This window comes from Phyllobates terribilis, unplaced genomic scaffold, assembly GCF_046119375.1.
Source record: "Phyllobates terribilis strain yellow unplaced genomic scaffold, ASM4611937v1 Scaffold_26__1_contigs__length_17865784, whole genome shotgun sequence".
Lineage (NCBI taxonomy): Eukaryota > Metazoa > Chordata > Amphibia > Anura > Dendrobatidae > Phyllobates > Phyllobates terribilis.
Window position 1 is genome coordinate 11087942 of NW_027362786.1, and position 11534 is coordinate 11099475.

Sequence of the window (11534 nt, forward strand, 5' to 3'; positions counted from 1 at the left end):
GGAAGACATTTCCAGAGACCCTGCAGGCCATTGCAGCATGTTTAGGCCTCATAGGTTTCTCAAAATGGCATGAGCAGCATGGGTCCTGGTGATGTCCTGTCCATTGTTTAATTTGCATATCATTAACATATCTGTCAATCCTGTGATTTCCATAATTCTACGACTATTCCTTCTTAGTGTTGCAATTTCAGTGTTGGGGAGTGTATATTCTAGTGGGGTATGTCTTCTTACGTAATATTTCAGCTTCTACAGATCTGAAGTGTGTTAGGAAGTCGTCATGGTTACAGTAATCTTCTTACAACATTTGTCATTTTCTTTTTGCACCCTCTCCCCATGAATGTGACTCGCCCAGGGGGATATGGGAGAACTCGGTACCCGGGCATTTACCTTCGTTGTAGGATGTCATGACAGTCGGCTACCGGGCCCATACTCTGGGGTCTCTCTTGAAAAGGGGCTTTGTCACTTGATAGAATGGTTAGCAGTTTTGTCTTGTGACGCCACCTGTGGTTTCTGGTAATAGGTAACCAGCGCTGCTGCAGACCTCTGGGGCGGTTGACAAGGCAGCTGGGTTGGAACGGCTCCCCACTGGTGGAGCGGGCCCCAGGGCAGTGTGGAGGAAGGGATGCAGGTGAGAGGGGGCCAGGTCGGATCAGGGGGAATGACGGACACGCACACAGGAGATTCACTTTGGTACCTTCCCTGCTGTAAATAACAGGTACGGTCCAGGGTACTCGGTAGGAAGGGTGCACTTCTGGACTCTCCCCAGTGAGCAGGTATAAGGCCTCCTGGTCTGTTTCTTCCTCTCTCTAAGCTCCTGGCCAGCCTGCAACTGGGCCTAGCTTCTATGCTGTTTCACTCTCTCACCTGTCGGCTTGGTAGTAGGACTTTCTTCTGGCTACCACGATCCCTGGACGCTGGGGCCTTCATGGTTCCTAGTCCTGTCAATGGATTTAGCTTCAGGTCGACCAGGGACTTGTAGTCCTCCTGGTATTCCGGTAATCCCTACTGGGTGTAGAGGACCTTGTAGGTGCGGACCCGGTGTCCAGTTTGTATTCTGGGGTGAGCCTATGATGCTCCTCTGCCCCCTAGTCACTTCTCTCTGCTTTGCCTCTGGCCACACTCGGGGCCCCCTCAGCCTTCAGCACGTGCTGTAGGCCTTGGCTTGCCTCAGCACAGCAGCCAGAGTGCTGCTTCTTCACTGATCTCCTAGCGTCAGCACACTCTCACTACCTAACTCCACCCTCCAGTATATATATCCCTAACAGGGCTCCCTCTGGTGGTATGAGGTGGAAGGGTGGAGGTGTCTGTATATAGTGAGGGCCTCTTGTGGAGAAGTCCGTCCATGCACCCTTTTTGGTCCTGTGGTACCTGTGAACAGCAGGGTGCCACGTTCCCCCATAGTAAAATTCAGTACTCCTGGACTGAAGCATTTTGTAACAGGTTACAACAATAACAATTATAATAACAATAATATATTTTCTTAAAGTTACAGTGAGTTCCATAAAACAGGTGTCCATCTCACTGATAAAGATGCAAATCGAGCAGCATGAGGGACCTGTCCGAAAACCCTCAACATAGGCCCTGGGCGTGGCTGCAGGGCATAGGTGATCCGACGTTGGACCACGTCTTCCGCCACGCCAAACGGGTATTTGTTCAGTGGTCATCTGTTGCATACAATCAATAAGGGCACTTTAATAAGTGCAACTATTTACATGACAGTTTTTGGCTGCTCACAGTCCTCAGCCTACAAGTCTTTATACCCTTATGGGTAACTGGGCAACACACATATATAACTTTTTCAGTTCACACAATAAATAATAGTAGGCAATACCCAACTGGGTAACTATTTACACTTTAGGCATTTTGTATTTTAATCCCTAAACCTGGCATGGATTTGGCCTTATGTGCTGCATGTGGATCTTCGTAGCACTGGAGTGATACTGGTGTCTGTGTATGCACTATCTGCTAACCTATCAGATCTACATGTAGGTAAGTTATAGAAATGCCTCAATCTCTCTATAGGACTGGCAAGTGCACTGTTTACTGGGCCTTCAGGCTCTGCTTCAACTGGTGACCCTCCTCTTACTGGGGACTCTTCCTGTTCCTGAGCAGGTTCTTCTAGGGCGCTTACAGGTTCTACTTGTGGTGGAGGTTCTTCTGGTTGCTGATAGAAGTGTATCACTGGTATGATAACTGCTCCATCAAGTTGAGGAGAGTCCACAGGGAAGTCTCCTAGAACTGTATGAATTACATCTTCCTTGGGCTCTTCCAATGCTAGTGTGGCGCCCCTGAGGGTTCAGTCGCCACAGAGGTACTGCACCTCACCCAGAGATGTGGTGTCTCCTTCTCTCAGGTAAGGAGGGAGTGCTGCCCGGAACCCCAACACCCGCATTCAACACTACACTGCTCCAGGCCGGCTGGAAGGGCAAGATGCACTGTGTTCTGCTGAGCCCTGTCCTTGGATGGAGTGGGGTGACCCAAAGAGAGAGGGTACCAGTAGTGGGTGTAGGTGGAGGATGCAGAACAGTGGAGCACTTATAGAGGAGGTGTATATAAAGGGGGGCCATCTTAGAAAGAGTTAGTTAGTTAGTTAGTTAGTTAGTGAGTGTGGACTCAGTGAAAGGAGAAGAGGGGAGCAGAGTCTCTTCAGGAGCTCTGCTCCATGAGTGGGGCCTAGTAAGAAGAGGCCCAGGAGGGGAGCAGAGGAGGAAGGCTCCGGTAACAGAAGGGATCCCAGGGGGTACGGTGAGTGCAGGACGGCACCCGTACGCCCGAATCTGCCAAGTGTTAGAGGGATCAGGCCACAAGAAGAGAACCAGTCCCTGGACCAGCAGTGTTACTCTAGGTCTCGGCTGGAAAACCGGAGGCTTCTGCACTTCCATGGTGCAGTTGCCACAGTCTCAACCTAGTCACTGTGAAGGGCATCAAGTAGGTACGGGAACTCCAGGTTGCCCAGAAGGACTTCAGAGCACCCGATCGGGGCTGTGTGTGGGGAAGCGCAGGGCAGGAGGGAGAAGACCCAGCGCGGGAAGTCGGTCTAGTAAGGAACATAAAGAAAGCGGGGTTCCGTCAAGCGTTCCTGATATACTTGAGAAAGTGCTGAACCCCTTGTCTGGTAGACGCAGTGCGATGCAAGAGGCTGACACCCGTACAGTGTACCTGAGGAACTTAAACAGAACTGTGAGTAAACTCGGATGACTGCACTCCACTGCCTCAGTCAGTTATTTTTGCTGCGCCATCTCTCCTGCACCTCTAGCCCCAGCATCACCACCATCAATACTACACTGCCCTGGGGCCCGCTCCACCTGTGGGGAGCCGTTCCAACCCAGCTGCTCTAACAACCGCCCCAGAGGTCTGAAGCAGCGCTGGTACCTATTACCAGAAACCACAGGTGGCATGACGAACACTTCCTAAGAACTACAAATCCCATATAAAAATATTTTCCTTCCCCTTTTTGTTGACCGCCCTGGGCCACGGACCGGGCCGCCGCCACTGTGACATTTCCCTTCCCCAGCATCTATAGGCCCGGCACCGAGTGACCCACGGCCCTGGGGGCACGTCACTATAAGAGGTACTTCTTCCCCCTGTGTCTTCAGTAGACCTGGGCACAATTTCAAGTGGTATCTTGAAACTGTTGCGGTTGTCTAACCTCCATTTTTGCTGATCAGGCAGGTTTTGCTGTTGTCAAATCTGCAATTTAACACAGTGTAGGGCTCTCTTTCCCACTGGTCATCGAGCTTGTGACCTCTTCTCTTCCGCTTTAGCACTATTTCTCCAGGTGCCAAGGGTTCTGCTGGTGCATGCTTATTGTACTGTTCTTCTTGCCTTTCCCTTACTCTGTTTAGACTGTCTTCGACACAGGCCTGTACTTTCCTGTACTGCTCTTGCCGACTTGTGTCCCAGTCTTCAGTGGACATATCTGCAGTAGGTTCTACCACTCCGAGTTCCAGGTTCATGGGCAATTTTCCAGGTCTTGCTCTCATGAGTAGAACTCACAGGTATGTGGTTATACAGGTCTACCAGGTCAGGTAGTTTATCTGGCCACTGGTTCCTCTCTTCCAAAGGTAAGATTTTCAACAGGTCAATGTTGTTCATTTTCTCGCACATACCGTTGGTTTGAGGGTGATACGGCGTAGCCCTGATCTTCTTACATCCATACAGGTGACAGAATTCTTTAAATAGCTCGACTTCAAAAAGGCAGGGCCTTGATCTGTGAGCACCTTTCCAGATATCCATGGGGTCTGCAGAAGTAGGCTTGGAACGTTCTTGCTGCAGTTTCTGCTGTCAGATCCTTGACAGGGGCTACCACCAGGAACCCGGAATAGTGATCCACCATAGTCAGTGCATAGGAATAGCCTTATCTGCTGGGTGTCAGTTTGACGTGATCCAGAGCGACAATCTCCAGTGGTTGGGTTGTTTTGATGGACTGCAAGGGTGCTTTCTGGCCGCCGTAGTCTTTCCTTCTGAGGCTACAGGGTCCACAATTCCGGCACCACCTTTCTATGGAGCTCCGCATTCCAACCCAATAGAACCGGTCCTTCAGCAGGGTTTCCAGCTTCTTCCAGCCAAAGTGACCTGCTTGATCCTGGTAGGCCTCTAACACCATCTGGATGTCTGTCCTGGGTACTACAATCTGCCACGCCATTTCATGGGTTCTGGGGTTGACATACCTTCTGCACAGCTTCTCTCTGTAGATGAACAGCCGGCTTCTCTCATTCCACAGTTGTTTGGCTTGTGGAGGAGCATCCTTCTCCAGGTGAGTACCTTCTTGGGTTATCAGTCCTTTGATGAGGCTGACAACCGGGTCACTGTCCTGGGTTTCCTTCCAGTTGTGATGAGGTAAAGGGTTTAGTGTCTTACCACGACATCTTCGGGAGGCGCGCTGCTCGTGGACCATTCCATTTCTGTGGAAAGCAGGTAGTTCAATTTCTTCGAGATCCTCCACTTCATCCTCGGTGTCTGACTGGTGGGGTATTCTTGACAAGGCATCAGCATTGGTGTTCTTGTGACCTGCCCGGTACTTGATTGTGAACTGGTAATTCGACAATCTGGCCACCCAACGCTGTTCCATGGCTCCCAACCTGGCTGTTTCCAGGTGTGTCAAGGGGTTGTTGTCAGTAAAGGCTGTAAATTTAGTTGAGGCTAGGTAATGCTTGAATCTTTCAGTGATAGCCCAGACCAAGGCCAGGAACTCCAGCTTGAAGGAACTGTAATTCTCCGGGTTCCTCTCAGTAGGGCGAACCTTCCTGGTGGCATAGGCAATTACCTTTTATCTGCCGTTTTGCTTCTGGAATAGCATAGCTCCCAGTCCCTCGTTGCTGGCGTCGGTGTACAACAGGAAAGGTTGGCTGTAGTCAGGGAAAGCCAGGATTTCTTCACCAGTTAGGATCTCCTTCATCACTGCAAAGGATTCAGCCTGTTCCTTGCCCCACTGGAATGGGGGACTTTTACCTCTCTTGGACTGTCCTACTAGGAGATCTTGTAAAGGTGCTGCCTTTTTGGTGTAGTCCTTTATGAACCTCCTGTAGTACCCGACCAGTTCCAGAAACTGACGTACTTCCTTGATGTTTCTCGGTTCAGGCCACTTCTGGATGGCAGTGACCTTCTCCGGGTCTGGTGCTACTCCCTCTGAGCTGACTATGTGCCCCAGGTACTGAACCTTCCGTTTGAGCAAGTGGCACTTGGAAGGCTTTAGTTTCATCCCATACCGGGACAATGCTTCAAATACCTCAGGTGCTTCAGATGGTCTTCATACGTCTTTGAGTACACGATAACGTCATCCAGGTATAGCAGCACTGTCTCGAAATTCCGGTGTCCTAAGCAACACTCCATCAACCTCTGGAACGTTCCAGGGGCGTTGCAGAGTTCAAACGGCATACTGTTGAACTCACATAATCCCATAGAGGTGGTGAAAGCTGTCTTCTCCCGGTCTTCCTCAGCAACAGAGACTTGCCAGTACCCACTAGTGAGATCCAATGTGGAAAAGTAATTGGCAGATTTTAGTGCCGCCAGGGATTCCTCTATACAGGGCAAAGGGTATGCATCTTTATGTGTTATTCAATTAATTTGCCTGTAATCTACACACATCCTCATGATACCATCCTTCTTCCTGACCAGGACCAGGGGAGCTGCCCAGGGGCTACAGCTATCCCTTACTACCCCTGCCCTTTTCATGTCATGCAACATTTCTTTCGCTTTCAGGTAATGCGCTGGTGGTATGAGTCTGTAATGCTCCTTGATGGGTGGATGATTACCTGTGGGTAGGTGGTGTTGTACCCCTTTGACCCTTCCAAAATCAATTGAGTGTTTACTAAACACCTGTTCATATTCCTGAACCACCCTGTAGACACCGTGTTTTTGATGGACAGGAGTGGAGTCAGTTCCAACATGGAGCTGCTGACACCATTCCTCCAGCTGAGCTTTGGAGTCATTGTCCTCCACCGTGTCTGGTGGGGTCAAGGGTTCCACTGTGTGTATAGCATCATTATTCACAGTATACAATCTGGCAACAGTGGAGTATCGTGGCAATTTGACTTCTTCCTCCCCCCCATAGTTTAGGAGGCGTACGGGCACCCTTCCATTGTGCACATCAACTACCCCTCTAGCAGTTAGGTCTGTGTTCTGAGTTACCGCCTGGTAGTTCTGTCCCCTGAGGCCTATTGCTGCCCTACACCAAATCAGCATTTCACTTAGCGGGGGAATCACAATGGGTATCGGGTCTGTCACCCGTACAATACCAATTTCACCACCTGTTAGTTTTACCTGTTGCTGGTACAGGAGGGCTCAAATTTCTTTCTGGAGCACCTTCCTCTTCCCTGGTTTGGCAGTGTCAGCCATCTGTTGGAGTAAGAACAACACTTCTCCCAAACAATTACCAACAACATTTGTACCAAGTATCATATATAAGTCTGTATCGCCAGGGTTAGACTCTACTACAATCAGTCCTTGGTCCTTTAGTTCTGCTCTTCCCATCTTCACTGTCACGTCCTTAACCCCGACTAGGCTAAGAGGAAGGCCATTGGAGGCATACACAGAGAGGTTTGGGTTTGGCGGGTGGAGTTAATCTATGGACCAGTACCTTTTGTAGAGGACATCAGGTATGATGGTTACCTGTGATGCGGTGTCCAGTAGGGCAGGTGTTGCGATGCTGTACAGCACAATGGACAGGAAAGGTCTTCCTCCCATGAACCGGTTGTACCAGCTTGATGGGCCTGGTCGGTCTACTCCTGGGTGTCGGCCCTCGGCCCCAGGGTTTGCCCGTTTAAATTACAGGTCCATGCGGGGTGGCCTGCCTTGTGGCAACAGTAGCAGACGAATTCTCTAGGAGGGCAACGTTGATCGTTGGTCCTCCCACGGGGTGGTGTTGTCCTCCTTCTTCTCCTCATCCAGGGGACATCCTCAGGGCTGTCGGCGAGTAGGATCCTTCCATCCGTCTCGGGCTCTGTCTGTAGCTGCAGGGCGCTCAGGACAGTGGTCAGAGTTTTACTTAACTGACGCACTTCAGAGCGCAGACTGTCCAGCTCGCTAGGGATGCAGGTGAGAGGGGGCCAGGTCGGATCACGGGGAATGACAGACACGCACACAGGAGATTCACTTTGTACCTTTACTGGTGTAAATAACAGGTACGGTCCAGGGTACTCGGTAGGAAGGGTGCACTTCTGGACTCTCCCCAGTGAGCGGGTATAAGGCCTCCTGGTCTGTTTCTTCCTCTCTCTAAGCTCCTGGCCAGCCTGCAACTGGGCCTAGCTTCTATGCTGTTTCACTCTCTCACCTGTCGGCTTGGTAGTAGGACTTTCTTCTGGCTACCATGATCCCTGGACGCTGGGGCCTTCGTGGTTCCTAGTCCTGTAAATGGATTTAGCGTCAGGTTGACCAGTACTTGTAGTCCTCCTGGTATGCCGTTAATCCCTACTGGGTGTAGAGGACCCTGTAGGCGCGGACCCGGTGTCAAGTTTGTATTCTGGGGTGAGCCTAAGATGCTCCTCTGCCCCCTTATCACTTCTCTCTGCTTTGCCTCCGGCCACACTCGGGGCCCCCTCAGGCTTCAGCACGTGCTGTAGGCCTTGGCTTGCCTCAGCACAGCAGCCAGCGTGCTGCTTCTTCGCTGATCTCCTAGCATCAGCACACTCTGACTACCTAACTCCACCCTCCAGTATATATATCCCTAACAGGGCTCCCTCTGGTGGTATGAGGTGGAAGGGTGGAGGTGTCTGTATGTATTGAGGGCCTCTTGAGGAGAAGTCCGTCCATGCGCCCTTTTGGGTCCTGTGGTACCTGTGAACAGCAGGGTGCCACAAATGTAGATGGATTACACAATTGTTCTTGTTCACAATGTTTAACCTCAGCAATCGCAGAAACAAAAGTTCTGAAGGCACAGCAGGTGATCAAGAATGACTATGGTAAAGAGGTACGCTCAAACACATTTTTAGCTGATGGTTTGGTATCTAAAACAGTTAGGCTTGGGCTAGCCAGCAACTCTGCTCACATAGCCAAAAACATTTGTGCAACTTACTGTTGTGCTGTTTTAGAGATGTGGTTTGACTGACAAAAACCACAGGCAGGTTGCCATAAGATCGCATGTGACTTCTGCTTTAGTTCATTTGCTTGGTCTGGTACCTGGACACCGAAAGAACCTGTTGCTCTAGTAAAACCAGAGTGAGTGTTCCCATGTGTGATCACTGTCTTCTGTGCTCCATTTGCGTAGGTTTATGTACCGCTGCTAACTACGAACAATCAAGTGGAAAAGAGCCAGTGCTTGCCAGACTATTTGCTGGAAGAGTAAAGTCCTCAGAAAGATCTAGAAAAAGCTCTAGCTCATCCAGCAGCAAAGGATGAGATCCAAGGAAGCTGGTTATTATTTATTGGTGACGTACAGGAAACGTTCAACTGTGTTACTACCCGGAGAACTGTGTACATATCGTCCTATATGTATTTTATATGTGATCTCCTTACAGATGAACAGAACACTAGAAGTTTCCTTATCTTTCCATTCATTTTTAACAAGAGACTACCTGAATCTGAGATACACAGCAGGGTCCTCCTTAGTATTCTTATAGCTAGAAGATTCTTGGAAATTAGTGGTAGCATTCTGTAAGATTATTTTAAGAAAAAAAAAGTATGTTATCCATGTAGTGAGACTTCAGTCTAAAGTCACGTTCTCTTCGTGCTGTTATTAAAGTCATTAGACCCACAGACCAGTATTGTGCAAAAAAAATGTGCCCCTATTAAACTAGTATAAAACCACTTTAAGGATCTATGTTCATATTGTACATGATGCCATTGTCTCAGGTTAGCAATGTATTGCTCTTCTAGCACTTATTACTGTACTGTGCAGTCTGATGTCAGTTCTGTATGCATGTCTGTTCTCAGCATATTAATAAAATATTGGCATTGTTCATGTATGATTCATAATTTGGATTGGTGCATTTTGTTAGCGGCGGAACCCAAGTGTGTTACAGCTCATCAGAATAGAAATTTAATTGGAAGAACAGTGTTAAGACATTCAGCAGAAACCATTTCAACAGTAAATGGGGAAGAACTCTCAAAAATTCTTCATTAAATGTCACTTGCTTAACCCAGCAGGAAGTACGGCGGCGTCTAAAAACCACTAAAGTTGACAAATCCCCGAGCCCAGATGGGATACACCCGCGAGTACTGCAGGAATTAAGTAACGTCATAGATAGACCATTATTTTTAATCTTTAAAGATTCCATAATAACAGGGTCTGTACCACACGACTGGCGTATAGCAAATGTGGTGCCAATATTCAAAAAGGGGACAAAAACTGAACTTGGAAATTATAGGCCAGTAAGCCTAACCTCTACTGTGGGTAAAATCCTGGAGGGTTTCCTAAGAGATGCTATAATAGAGTATTTGAAGAAGAATAACCTCATGACCCAATATCAACATGGGTTTAAGAGGGACCGTTCCTGTCAAACTAATCTGATCAGATTTTATGAGGAGGCAAGTTCTGGACTGGACCAAGGAAATGCAGTGGATGTTGTGTATATGGACTTTTCAAAAGCTTTTGATACGGTTCTACACAAAAGGTTGATACATAAAATGAGAACAACGGGGATAGGGGAAAATATATGTATGTGGGTTAAGAATTGGCTCAGTGATAGGAAACAAAGGGTGGTTATTAATGGAGCACACTCAGACTGGGCCTCAGTTAATAGTGGGGTACCACAGGGGTCAGTATTGGGCCCCCTTCTTTTTAACATATTTATTAATGACCTTGTAGGGGGCATACAGAGTAATATTTCAATATTTGCAGATGACACTAAACTCTGCAGGGTAATCAATACAGAGGAAGGCAATTTTATATTACAGGAGGATCTATCTAAACTAGAAGCTTGGGCTGATAAATGGCAAATGAGCTTTAATGGGGATAAATGTAAGGTAATGCACTTGGGCAGAGGAAATAAAATGTATAATTATATGCTTAATTGTAAAACACTGGGCAAAACTGTCACTGAAAAAGACCTGGGTGTATTGGTGGACGACAAGCTGACGTTTAGTGGCCAGTGTCAGGCAGCTGCTGCAAAGGCAAATAAAATAATGGGAGGCATTAAAAAAGGCATAGATGCTCATGAGGAGAACATAATTTTACCTCTATACAAGTCATTAGTGCGACCACACTTAGAATACTGTGTACAGTTTTGGTCTCCGGTGTATAAGAAAGACATAGCTGAACTAGAGAGGGTGCAGAGAAGAGCGACCAAGGTTATTAGAGGACTGGGGGGTCTGCAATACCAAGACAGGTTATTACACTTGGGGTTATTTAGTGTGCAAAAAAGAAGGCTTACGGGTGATCTTATTACTATGTGCAAGTATATGAGGGGACAGTACAAAGACCTTTCTACTGATCTTTTTACTCTGAGGCCTGAGACGGGGACAAGGGGGCATTTTCTACGTCTGGAGGAAAGAAGGTTTAATCATAATCACAGACGGGGATTCTTTACTGTAAGAGCAGTGAGACTATGGAACTCTCTGCCACATGATGTTGTAATTAGTGATTCACTATTAAATTTAAGAAGGGCATGGATGCCTTTCTTGAAAAGTATAATATTACAGGTTATATATACTAGATTCCTTGATAGGGCGTTGATCCAGGGAACTAGTCTGATTGTCGTATGGAGTCGGGAAGGAATTTTTTTCCCCAATGCGGAGTTTAGTGTTTGCCACGTTTTTTTTTTGCCTTCCTCTGGATCAACATGTTAGGCTATGGGTTGAACTAGATGGACTTAGTCTTCCTTCAACCTTAAAAACTATGTTACCATGTTACTATGTATACTATGTAAAATTGGTGCAGAATAAAGGGAAACAATTTTGGAGGAGATGTAGATTCTTAAGAGCTGGTTATTTTCTAAACTGGTCAAGATAACAACTTAATATAGGTCCTAGAAGGATTTTATGAGCTACACCCATGCGGCAGCTGGAGTGGTGTAGAAGCATGACAGCTCAAACAGTAGAAATCTCCTCTGAAGAGATAAATCGTGTTACTATAAGCCAGTCTGATGGACGAATCCTGG

General features: G+C 47.8%; 1 pseudogene; it reads left to right on the plus strand.

The window, feature by feature from the left end:
- LOC141176478 (uncharacterized) overlaps positions 1-9104 on the plus strand; it is a 37677-nt pseudogene extending 28573 nt beyond the window's left edge.
- Positions 9105-11534: the final 2430 nt, after the last annotated feature.